Raw genomic sequence first — 14,432 nt, forward strand, 5'->3', positions numbered from 1 at the left:
CTACTACTAACTACTACTACAACAACAACAACTACTACAACTACTACTACAACAACTACAACAACTACTACAACAACTACAACAACTACAACAACTACTACAACAACTACAACAACAACTACAACAACTACAACAACTACAACTACTACAACAACACAACAACTACTACACAACTACTACACAACAACAACTAACTACTACTACTACAACAACAAACTACTACTACTGCAACTACAATACAACAACTACTACTACTACAACTACTACAACAACTACTACAACTACTACAACTACAACAACAACTACTACAACAACTACAAACTACTACAACTACTACAACTACTACAACTACTACAAACTACTACAACAACAACAACTACTACAACAACTACAACTACTACAACAACAACTACTACAACAACGCAACTACTACAACAACTACAACACAACTACACAACTACTACTAACATACAACAACTACTACTGCAACTACTACAGCGACAACAACTAACTACTACAACTACTACAACAACTACTACTACAACTACTACTACTACTACAACTACAACTACAACAACAACAACTACTACTAACAACTACTACTACAACAACAACAACAACTACTACTACTGCAACTACAACAACAACTACTACTAACTACTACACAACAACAACTACTACTACTACTACTACAACTACACTACTACACTACAACTACAACAACTACTACAACTACTACAACAACTACAACAACTACTACTACAACTACAACAACTACAACAACTACTACAACAACTACAACTACACAACTACTACACAACTACAACAACTACAACAACTACAACAACTACTACAACTACAACAACTACTACAACACAACTACTACTACAACAACTACTACAACTACTACAACTACTACAACAACAACTACTACTACAACAACTACTACAACTACTACAACAACTACAACAACTACTACAACTACTACAACTACTACAACACTACTACAACAACTACAACAACAACAACAACAACTACTACAACTACTACAACTACTACAACACACTACTACTACAACAACTACTACAACTACTACTACAACAACAACAACAACAACTACTACTACTGCAACTATTACAACAACAACAACTACTACTGCAACTACTACTACAACAACAACAACTACTACTACTACTACTACTACTACTAACTACTACTACTACTACTACTACTACTACAACAACTACAACAACTACTACAACTACTACAACTACTAACTACTAACAACAACTACTACTACAACAACTACAACAACTACTACAACTACTACTACAACAGCAACTACACTACAAACAACTACAACAACTACTACACACACTACTACAAACAGCAACTACTACTACACAACTACTACAACTACTACACTACTACAACAGCAACTACTACTACTACAACTACTACAACTACTACAACTACAACAACTACTACAACAACTACACAACTACTACAACAACAACAACAACTACAACAACTACTAACAACAACTACTACAACTACTACAACAACTACTACAACAACTACAACAACTACTACAACAACTACTACAAACTAACAACAACTACTACTACTAACTACTACTACTACAACAACTACTACAACTACTACTACAACAACAACAACAACTACTACTACTGCAACTATTACAACAACAACTACTACTACTACAACTACTACTACAACAACAACTACTACTACTACTACTACTACTACTACTACTACTACTACAACAACTACACAACAACTACACAACTACTACAACTACTACAACAACTACAACAACTACTACAACAACTACAACAACTAACTACTACAACAACTACAACTACTACAACTACTAACTACTACAACTACAAACTACTACAAACTACTACTACAACACTACAACTACTACAACTAACTACAACAACTACAACTACAACAACACAACAACAACTACAACAACTACTACAACAACTACAACAACTACAACAACTACTAACAACAACTACAACAACTACACAACTACAACAACTACAACAACAACAACAACTACAACAACTACAACTACTACTACAACAACTAACTACTAACAACAACTACTACTACTACAACTACTACAACTACTACTACAACAACAACAACAACTACTACTACTACAACAACTACTACAACAACAACTACTACTACTACAAACTACTAACAACAACAACACAACTACTACACTACTACTACACTACTACTACTACAACAACTACTACTACTACTACAACAACTACTACAACAACTACTACACAACACTACAACACAACTACTACAACAACTACAACAACTACACAACAACAACTACTACTACAACAACTACTAACAACTACTACAACTACTACAACAGCAAACTACTACTAACAACAACTACTACAACAACTACAACAACTACAACAACTACTACAACAACTACAACTACTACAACAGCAACTACTACTACAACACTACTACAAACTACTACAACAACTACAACTACTACAACAACTACAACAACTACAACAACTACACAACAACTACAACAACTACTACAACAACAACAACAACAACTACAACAACTACTACAACTACTACACTACTACAACAACTACAACAACTACAACAACAACAACAACAACTACAACTACTACAACAGCACTACTACACACAACTACTACAACACAACTACTACAACTACTACTACAACAACAACAACTACTACTACTACTGCAACTACTACAACAACAACTACTACTACTACAACTACTACTACAACAACAACAACAACTACTACTACTACTACTACTACTACTACTACAACAACTACAACAACTACAACAACTACTACAACAACTACTACAACTACTACAACAACTACTACAACAACTACTAACAACAACTACAACAACTACAACAACTACAACTACTACTACAACAACTACTACAACTACTACAACTACTACAACAGCAACTACTACTACAACAACTACTACAACTACTACTACAACAAACTACAACAACTACTACAACAACTACACAACAACTACTACAACACAACTACAAACAACTACTACAACAACTACTACAACTACTACAACAACTAACTACTACAACTACTACTACTACAACAACTACTACACAACTACAACAACAACTACAACAACTACAACAACTACTACAACAACTACAACAACTACTACAACTACTACAACAACAACAACAACTACAACAACTACTACAACTACTACTACAACAACAACTACTACACTACTACAACAACTACTACAACTACTACAACAACTACAACAACTACTACAACTACTACAACAAGTACAACAACTACTACAACAACTACAACAACTACAACACTACAACACAACTACAACAACTACAACAACTACAACTACTACAACTACTACAACTACTACAACTACTACAACAACTACAACAACTACTACAACAACTACAACTACTACAACTACTACAACTACTACAACAACTACAACAACAACTACAAAAACAATAACAACTACTACAACAACTACAACAGCTACAACAACTACTACAACTACTACAACAACTACTACAACAACTACAACTACTAATGGCGATATGATGGCTGTGATACTAAAAGTCTTTGTTAAACCACTTCTTCTGCCAAGTTCATTTGAAACACAAACATTTTAATCGTCAAAATAGAGAAAATGTCAAATGTTTTGCATAAACGAGTTTCCTTCCTCTAACCAAGCAACAAAACTGTAGCGCTGTAACAAAATATTTTAGTAAAATATACCAAAAAATGCTCTTGGTGATATATCGATACAGCAGTCCCTGATATCGATACTGTATCATCACATTAAACAATACAATATATCGATATTTCAGTATTTTTGCACAGCCCCACTGACAACTGTGAATAAAGTAATTATAAATGAATAACAAATTATTATATTATTGTTATTTTTTGTTTTATTTTCTACTAATTCATCATTTGCTGACCAAAGCAACAACTGCTCTCGGCACAACTTTCGCAATTTTCCCCCCGTCCTTCTCCAACTGCCGCCCTCTCCACTACTGTTATGTCCAAGAATTAATCTGATTTTAATGAGGGATTTCCGCCTCTAATCACCAGCACTTGTAGTTGGTTTGTCGTGTCCGTAACCGTGCCAACCGTCTCGGCACCCTCCCCGCCATCACAACTGTCAGGGCTCCTTCGGCTCCTCCGTCCCGCCTTGAAAGAGTCCCGGGCTGGATGAGGGCCAGACTATGGTGACAGGATCTTGGACCGGGTGGTATCTGGACCTTCTGTGTTAGCTTGTTCCGTGGATGTGCTCGGCGTGATGGGTGGAAGGACAGGACCGGCAGGGTACTCCGGTTCACCTGTCAGTCTGTGTTAGGAGGCACGGGGGCGACAGGTGCACGGGGAAGGAGGACTGTGTTGGATACAGATGTCTGCTGTTGGGAGTTTAAAGGTCCTGAATCCGTGTATCAGTCGTTCATTCGTTTTTCAATATAAAACCAAAAATAAGAAAACAAAAAAACAACTATTTTCTTCATTATTTGTCTCCAAAACCAAAATGAAAAAATGGATAACGATTCGTTTTTTTCAGTTTTCGATTTTGTGTTTAAATGAAGAATGGAAAAAACGGATAACGGACGTTTCCCGTTTACGTGACTTCTGTGACTGCGATGCAGAACTTTTGCTCTGCATACGGACTGAACCAGGACTGATCCAGGTCCAGGACCAGAGCGGGACCAGAGCAGGACTGAAACCGGGACCAGACCGGGACCAGAGCGGGACCAGACCAAGACTGAGATCAGAACTGAAACCGGGACCAGACCGAGACTGAGACCAGATCATTACTGAGATTGGGACCAGACCGAGACTGAGACCAGAGCGGGACTGAGACCAGAGACCAGACCAGAGACCAGGCCGGGACCAGAGCGGGACTGAGACTGAGACCAGACCAGGACCACACCGGGATCAGACCGGGACTGAGACCAAGACCAGGCCGGGACCAGACCGAGACTGAGACTGAGACCAGGCCGGGACCAGACCGAAGGCTCAGAGCTCACAGTAGGGCAAGAGCTCGAAGATGAGGAGTCAAAGCTCTGGTACCGCTCTGGTCCCGCTCTGGTCCCGGACCTGAATCAGTCCTGGTTCAGTCCGTATGCAGAGCAAAAGTTCGGCATCGCAGTCACAGAAGTCACGTAAACAGGAAACGGCCGTTATCCGTTTTTTCCATTCTTCATTTAAACACAAAATCGAAAACTGAAAAACTGAATCGTTATCCGATTTTTTCATTTTGGTTTTGGAGACAAATAACGAAGAAAACAGTTGTTTTTTCATTTTCTTATTTTTGGTTTTATATTGAAAAACGAATGAACGAATAATACACAGATTGTCCTGTATTACACCAAGTGGAGCAGAGACTAACGACTATTCCAGCTGAAGTTCCTTTCACTTAATGTCCGTTTACACTGTATTTTTAGCCTATCTTTTGCACACTATTATTTCTTGAAAACCTGTCAATGAGCCTAACGGTAAGACCAGCGGTGGACCGGTCACGTAGGGCCACCCACAGGAGAAAATGGCCTCTTTGTGAGACTCCGGGACATGCACCGGTCTGGGCTGTGGAATTCAGGTCTGACCTCGTGTGGTGCGTGACAGCTGCCTACAGATAAGAGACCGCACTTAACCTGGACTGTACCCAACTGTACTGTGCATTTATCTGCGGAGCTAATCGTCCTGATGAAACCTCAACATAGCACAGGACCCGAGGAGCCGAGGCTAGTTTGTTCCACTCAATCTTTAATTTCCTGGAGAGAGACCTTTTAGAAGCCAACGTGGATATGCATGCTCGAAGGTAGCCACGTGTCCTAAAAGCTCTATAAAAATCTTCATCGGGTTCAAAATAATAAATACTAAAAGAAGAGAACATATCACACTGACGCTGGAGTCCCTTCACTGGCATCATGTGGAGTTCAGAATTAAATCCTCCTCCAGACATGTAAAGTTATAAATGCCACAGCCCAGTGTTATCTGTAAGATTCTATTAAATCATCCAATCAGAGGACTCCACTCTCAAAATGTTGGAATACTGGTGATTTGTACAGAGTGTCTTAAAGCACAGTCGGAGGAATCAGCTCCATCACCTCAACATTTAACTCTTTCCCCCTTGGACACCGACTAGGAACAACCCATACATATATGACTAGGACTGCCCATAGAGCATAACTGCATAAAAGAAAACAGACTTCTACGAGTGATTAAAAATGATTTTCAGACTTGAACTTTATTGAAACACAGACATATTTGGTATCTCTGGAAACCTTAGACTCTGAACTATTCATTTAAATGTGATTCAACTCATTTACAGGTTTATAACAGCTCACTGAAAATGAGAGTTTATCTGGTCAGGTGCAAAATCGAAAACAAAAACTACATTCAGCATCTGATATATGTATGTTCTGAATACTATATTCATAAAAAAATGTAAAAAATAAATATATATATTTAAATAAATTTCATATCAGCTGATACAGTACAGCCAAGTGTACACCTGTTTTTACCTATTGTTCACCTTTGTGGACCTAATTCGTTTTTTCCATTTAACTTATTCAATTAATTTATCTTATTATAATGTAATAATATATTAATAAAACTCTTCCTCGTCAGTGGGTGTCCAGTATTTGTCATCTTATTTACTTTCTCGCATGCAGAGCTCCACATAAGCGTTTGTTTCTGTAGCAATTCTGTCATACATCGCATCTTGGAAAGACTGAAATATTTCAACAAGACTAGTCTGAGAAACATCCAGATTTTGGGGGCAATTTTGGTTCATAATCGAGTATAAAGTCTTGGATAGTTTGTTCGTAAGTGTTACTCTCCGAAAGTCCGTCGCTATCGGTGTTTTCCACTTTATAATCACCCTCATTATCACTTTGAAATCTATAAAAGTCACTTTCTCTAAACTTATCCATAAAATACGTCCGCTCCTCATTATTCCTAAAACTGCAGCGCCGTAATCTTACCATTGCACATGTTTCGTGGTGTGTTTTTTCTGGAAGCTACAATCGTCACAACTAGGGATGGGCATGATTAGTCGATTAATCGATAATTGATCATTAAGAATTTCATCGATTACGTTCATTTTAATCGACAAACCGAATGTAGGTTGCTGTGCGTAGCGTGACCAAACAGGGGTCCGTACATGTGTCTCTCTGCACTCAGAAGGAGCGAGCAAACACAAACATTCGGTCAGTCTGCAGCGTGCCGAAGCACAAATATGTATTTAACGATGATTTGTACAAGAAATTCCACGCTTTCTGTTGCGTTCAGGACAAGTGTGAGTCCATGTGCACAGTGTACAAAGCAGCACATATGTTTCGGTGTCCAGTGGGAAAAAGCTTTACCAGGTGAGAGTCGCGCAATGTCGATGACGAGTCCCCACCTCCCTCCCCCCGTACAGTGTCCTGGTTTTGACAAACGCAAATCTGGTCACACTAACCTGTATTTCACTGAGTCATGTCTTTTAATCCGACAGAAGTTGACCGCATCAGCGACACAAGAGCTGTAGTTTTATCTTCGCTGAGTTTATGCAAATTAGCGATGCGGTTTTAAGTTTCGTTTCTGTGAGAGTTGCGCAAAACTGAATTAAACACAATATAATCTAAAACGGGCTGATGTGGCTCTAGAGTCGTTACGGTTTATATTTCGTAAAGTTGAATTTATTTATGCAGATTAGTAGTGCAGATAGTAATAATAATGATGATCATTTTAATATAAAAACGTTAATGATTAATCGATAATCGATCGTTAATTCTTCCGACGATCGATTAAGAAAATTTCATCGAATGCCCATCCCTAGTCACAACTTTGATTAACTTCGGAAAAAAACGGCGAAAACGTGTCCTTGAATCCTATTGGTCAGCCTGGTGTGGGTTGTAGTGACCCCCATCAATCGCAGCCTCTGTTTACATGTGAAAAACCGAGCCGTTTCTAATGGTCGTCAAATCACGTCTTTAGTGATACAGCGAAGGTGTCAAAAGACGTCATTAAGGAAACAAGGAGGGTCGTCAAATGTCGTCTTCATGGGGGAAAGAGTTAAGACCAGGCTTAAAATGTTCTTATCCCCAGGCCAGAACAGTCAGTCTCACCAAAATCCAGCTTGGAACAGACGCTACTCTCCCAGACCCTACAGTGACCGGGGTGAACAAGATAAGCCCACCTGTCACTGGTGTAAAAATCAGCCACATAGACAGGACTGAAGAGACTCTGAAACACTGCATCACAGGTAACGCTGATGACACAAAGTATGTTGGAGAAGCCCTTCAGTGAAGCTAAGCGATGCCCACAAAGTTTCTACTGTGTTGAAGAGACATGTGGCTGGTCACAGTCCAACAAAGACATGATCGAAGGATGTGTACTCAGAATGATTTGATGGAGGCTAGTTATCTTCAGACACATCCATGGATTCAGCAGGAAGACCATTCTTGACAGTGCTAATAAGAACTCCTTTTTCTTCTCCACCTGTTTGAAAATGCAGAGCTAATGGTTTGCTTTCGACTCAGAAGCGATAGAGGGTAAAATCAAGGAGCACGAAACGACAGAAGAGCAAAGGACTGAGGAGCAGAGACGTCGGGCTCGTGGCAGATACGCCTTTGATCCACGACCACACGGGTAGAGCACCGCCACACTGATAGAGCAGCACTTTGTTGACACTGTTTTTAAAAAAGTGCTCTAAAAATAATGATTTTTTAATTATTATTATATAAGACACAACAACAGGGGGAATCTGGACTACTTTATACCTATCCTGTATTTATAAAACAACGTAATTACCGTATTAATATTAACCACACAAAACGGACTTTAAACGAAACACAACAGTTGGATGGCTCAGTCGGACTTTGTTTGGCGCGTTCACGGTAACTCACGAACTTGTTCAGTTGTGGCGTGTAGGGAGGGTGCTGTCTGGGACCGCTGGATTGTTGGCGTGTTCGCAGTGACTCAGTTGTTCAGTTGTGGCTCAGCGTGGCACATTGCGCTCGCTTTTTCGGTTCGTTCCTTTGTTCTGTTCCTCGTCGGCGTGGAGTGATGAGTGTGGCTGTGGGTGTGTTTTGCTGTGCGGTCGCTGTCTGCTCCGTGTGTGTTTGCGTGCGCTGCGGGTGGTGCGGCTTTGTAGTTTACTGAAGTCGTGCTGGGACACCCGAGTGGATTCGTGTACAGGGCGCTCTGGATTGTGGGGCGCACAGTCGTTCTTTGATGGGGTTGGAGACTTAAGAGCATGTCTAACAGCCTGAAAAATACGGTAATAGGGGTGTAACAATATCCAAGTCTCACGATACGATATTGTCTCGGTATGAACTTCACGGTACGATATTTATTGCGATATCGTGGGAAAGCTCACGATATGGTGGGGAGGCTCACGATTAGGGATGTAACAATATTCAAATCTCTCGGTACGATATTTTCACGATCTTACACTACGATATTTATTGCGATATTTTGTGGATATTCTACTTTTTCCTCTTAAAATGCCTTGACAAGACTGAATCCAAAAAACTAAGACTTAAAAGTGCTTAGAACTGTTATTTCTTCTTTTAGTCTGCATTGAAATGGAGCAAAGGATCATGGTCTATGTAGTTCCCTCTCTTTTTTTTTTAGCTATTTCTGCACCATAACTCGTAATTTAAGAAAAGAGACTTGCAGTTCGATATATTGTGATGATCCACGATATTATTGTGAGAATACAATACAATATTATGATATTTCAGTTATTGTTACATCCCTAGTAATTAAACTAATGATAATAATAATTCCCATTAAATACTATTTCTTTTTGCTACCAACATTCATACAGTACCAGTAGTAACTTTATTTTTTCCTATACCATAATGATACCTATAACGGTATACATACATTTCGATAAAATCACTCTTACCTCTTAGTTTGAGAAAACCATGATATAGATTTTTGCCCACCTCCTATTGCAAACCTTCAAATGATTGGATTGAAGTATAAGACGCCATGATCCAAGTATTATACAGTAGAGGTGTAATGATATCCAAGTCTCACGATACGCAGTGTTGGGGAGTAACAGATTACATGTACCGGAGTTACATAATCAGAGTTCAAATTATGAGCAACTGTATTCAGTTACAGTTACTGTTTCAATGAGTGGTAATTGATTACAGTCAAAATAAATGGATTACATGGCGGTGTTTTCCTGTTTTCACATTTTGGACTAAACCAGTACTAAAACTAGGACTAAATTAGGACTAAAACCAGGACTAAACTAGGACTAAAACCAGGACTAAACCAGGTCTAAACCAGGACTAAACTTGGACTAAAACTAGGACTAAAACCAGGACTAAACCAGGACTAAACTAGGGCTAAAACCAGGATTAAACCAGGACTAAAACAGGACTAAACCAGGACTAAACCAGGACTAAACTTGGACTAAAACTAGGACTAAAACCAGGACTAAACCAGGACTAAACTAGGGCTAAAACCAGGATTAAACCAGGACTAAACCAGGACTAAATTAGGACTAAAACCAGGATTAAACCAGGACTAAACCAGGACTAAACTAGGGCTAAAACCAGGACTAAAACCAGGACTAAACTCAGGACTAAACTAGGACTAAACCAGGACTATAGTAGGACTAAACCAGGTCTAAACCAAGACTAAACCAGGTCTAAACAATATGACACTTAACAGTAGTGTGGACATAATTTAAGGCAGCAGTGATCTCATATAGAAACCATTTCTCTATCAATAATATTTTTAATATGATTAAGGAAAGACTGGGCTGTTTATTGTCTTTTATCAAACAAAACATCTTATGTTAATTTATCTTAGTCTTTTCTACTTTACAGCAAACAAAAGCCTGTTCATGTAGTACTGGACTCAACAGAGAATTTGAAGAGAACAAACATGAATTTTCAGGATGTGGTTTCTACATCCATGTAGTTTTAAAAAGAATGACAATATCAAGTAATCCAAAGTATTCAGATTATGTTACTCACTTTAAGTAATTTAATGGATTACATTACAAACTACATTTTGGGGTATGTAATCTGTAATCTGTAGGGGAATACATTTTAAAAGTAACCTTCCTAACACTGACGATACAATATTGTCACGGTATGAACCTCACGATATGTTATTTATTGCGATATCATGGGAAAGCTCACAATTAGGGATGTAACAATATCCAAATGTCTCTGTACGATATTTTCATGATATACATCTCACAATACAAGATTTATTGTGATATTTTGAGGAGGCTAATACGCTGCTTTTTCCTCTTTAAATGCCTTGACAAGACTTAATCCAATTTGAAATGGAGCAAAGGATCATGGTCTATGTAGTTCTCTGTCTTTTTTTAGCTATTGCTGCACCATAACTCTTAATTTAAGCAAAGAGACTTGTAATTCGATATATTGTGACGATCCACGATATTATTGTGAGAATTTTGACGATACAACATCACTATATTTTGGTTATTGTTACATCCCTATTATACAGACTACAGTTATAGAATCACGTACTTGGATCACACAAGAAGCTGCTGTTTGTTCCACTCAATCTTGCATCTCGTGGAGCCAGACTCTTTGGACCAAACGCGCACCTGTGGAAGTGGATGTATGGAGGTGGTTCAGGATACAGACAGCGGGCCAGATGTTCCACTGCACAGATCAATGGCTCGTTTGATAGCGTTCTGTTTAAGGATCAGGTCCAAATGTCCACAGAACGAGAGCTGAATTGGACAGTGAGGCAATGAGGCAGACTCAAACATCGTGCAGAGACTAGTTACTGCCTAGAAATTAAGCTGGATGTGTAGTTTGTGACTTTGCTTTATTATTTATAGGTGGTAGCGGAGCAGGTTAAGCATTCGCCCACTGATCTGAAGGTTGGCAGTTCGAATCCAGCTCTCGACATAAACATCACAGGTTGAGTGGTCAGATCCACTGACACACAGGTTGGCTGGTGTGATTCCAGCTCCCACAGATGAATGCTGACGTTGTGTCCTTGGGCAAGACACTTAACCCACCTTGCCCACAGTTTCTGTTCCTTGTTGTAAAGCGCTTTGAGTGCCTTGAAGGTGGAAAAGCGCTATAGAAAAATTTACCATTTACCATTGTGTTGTGATGGTGCTCTGAAGGGGGAGTGACCCAAAGAGAGAGGTTACTCATAGTAGGGCTGGGCGATATGGATCAAAAAATGTATCTTGATATTCGATATATATCTCAATATATGTACAAGAAAAAATAACCCCCTAAAACTGAAAGCTTTTCACTGGCACCAACTTTCGATATTCACGGCGAGGAGTGAGGAGTGAATGAGACACGAGCGAACAAAATCAGGGAGGCGGAGGCGACGAGAGAGAAGGTAAACAAGCGAAGCGGCGAAATCAAAATTAAATATAAGCATTATATCGATATATACGATATGTCAGAATTCATATCGAGTTTTAAAAATATCTCGATATATTTAAAACACAGGTGTCAAACATGCGGCCCGGGGGCCAGATCCGGCCCTCCAAGACCTTTAATCTGGCCCTCGTCTGATTTTCTACTAAATATTTAAATTAAATTCTATTTTTTTTATTAAATTCTTGTTAATTTTCTGTGGTGTTTATCACAGCAGCGTGTACAGCGTCTCTGTACGTGGCCCCTCCCACCAGAGCAGCACAAATGAAGACTTGTCTCTTTCCAAACGCTCTTAAAGGACGATCGTTTTGACTGTTGACCGTGACACCCTCATCAGCAAAATGTCAAAAATGAGAAAAGTGGAGTCGAGTGCAGGATTTTACAAGAAAAATTTACTTATTCCTATTTATACAAGTTCTTGTTAAACAAGTTCATGTTAAAACATTGTGTTGAAATTGTATTTTTCTTAAAGTTTCAGGTTGTTAATATTATAATGTTTTGTAAAAGAAAGAGTTCATCAATTAAAAAAATATTTCTGTAATAGATTTGTGTTTCTTTGCACAAATATTTGAGCTTATTGTTATTTTTGGGGTTTATATGACATGAGTTTGCTGATCCGGCCCCTTTGGGATCAAAGTCAGTTGGATACGGCCCCCGGACCAAAATGAGTTTGACACCCCTGATTTAAAATATCGAGATATCACCCACCCCTAATTCATAGTGAAACTTATAAAACCTGTTAAAAAAAAACATCAATATAGCATTTTGGAAACAACATGGTGATCTAAATGCTATCAGTTAATTCACCATGGACGTAAAAGTAAATTTTTTGGATTATTTATATTTAGTTTTTGCAGTTTTAATGTCTTTGTCATTCTGCACTTTGAATTACTTTGTGTACGAGTTGTTCTCTACAAATAAACTTGCCTTTCTTTCGTTTATTGTTAGAATAATGTGAATTCCTTATTACCCAATGGGCATTTAAACATTAAATGAAAGTGCACCAAAGAAACGAATCAAATCATACCACAAATAATTCATCATTCACTCACTTCTACTTCTGTTGTTTCGAAACCTAACCTCCACAGCGCAGTTTGATCAAATGTATTATATGCTAAACAGGCGGGCGTCAGTCTCCGTGGGGATCGGAGTAGCTTCAGTCTCCCTTTGCATATACTGTACTCTTTTTTATCCTCTTCTGCCTTTCGTTTGTAGAGCCGGAGCGCTTTTATAGCATCAAACCCAGAGTAACCCGGAGTTCAGCCAGGGTCGGGCAAACTTCTGCTCAAATCTCCAAGGAACGTCTTCACTTCAGTCGCAATTTAGGCGTTTTTCATGTTCGCGTCTGAAGAGAAGGTTTTGAAGCCTGAGAGAAGAGGTTTTGTATACAAGAAGTGCAGTAGGGCGATGTGCTTTATCCAAGTGCATTGGGGGAGATTTCAAGTTTGGGTTGTGTGTGTGTGGAATTCCAGTGTGGACTTCTCTAGTATCTCTAGTTTGGTACTCCTGTGTTATTCAATCTGAGAAGGAATTTGCTCATGTTGGTAGTAAACTGGACTCTAACCCACAACATGGACTGACGAAATTGACTCTTGTGCACTTTAAGCCATGTTTTACTGTTGTTGCCTCCTCAAAAACATACCTGGAGTTGTGTTTTGCTTCTTTCACGCATGTTTGAGTGAGCTCTGTTCTACCTTGTGATGTCATGTTGTGGTTGTTTTCAAATCAGCAGCTACTTTTTACCTGTAGTTCAGTGTGTACAGGCAATTCCATGCATTCTTACTCCCGTGTATTTGGCTGGGAGAAGGACCTCTACCTTAGCCAGGCTGGTGCCACCTCGTGCCTCCGCTCAATTTCATTTCTCTCCAGTGACTATGCCAGGAATCTGAATACACTAGATCAGGGGTGTCAAACATATGGTGCAGGGGCTGGGT

This window comes from Boleophthalmus pectinirostris, unplaced genomic scaffold, assembly GCF_026225935.1.
Source record: "Boleophthalmus pectinirostris isolate CB_2022bp ecotype Guang Dong unplaced genomic scaffold, ASM2622593v1 HiC_scaffold_1, whole genome shotgun sequence".
NCBI lineage: Eukaryota > Metazoa > Chordata > Actinopteri > Gobiiformes > Gobiidae > Boleophthalmus > Boleophthalmus pectinirostris.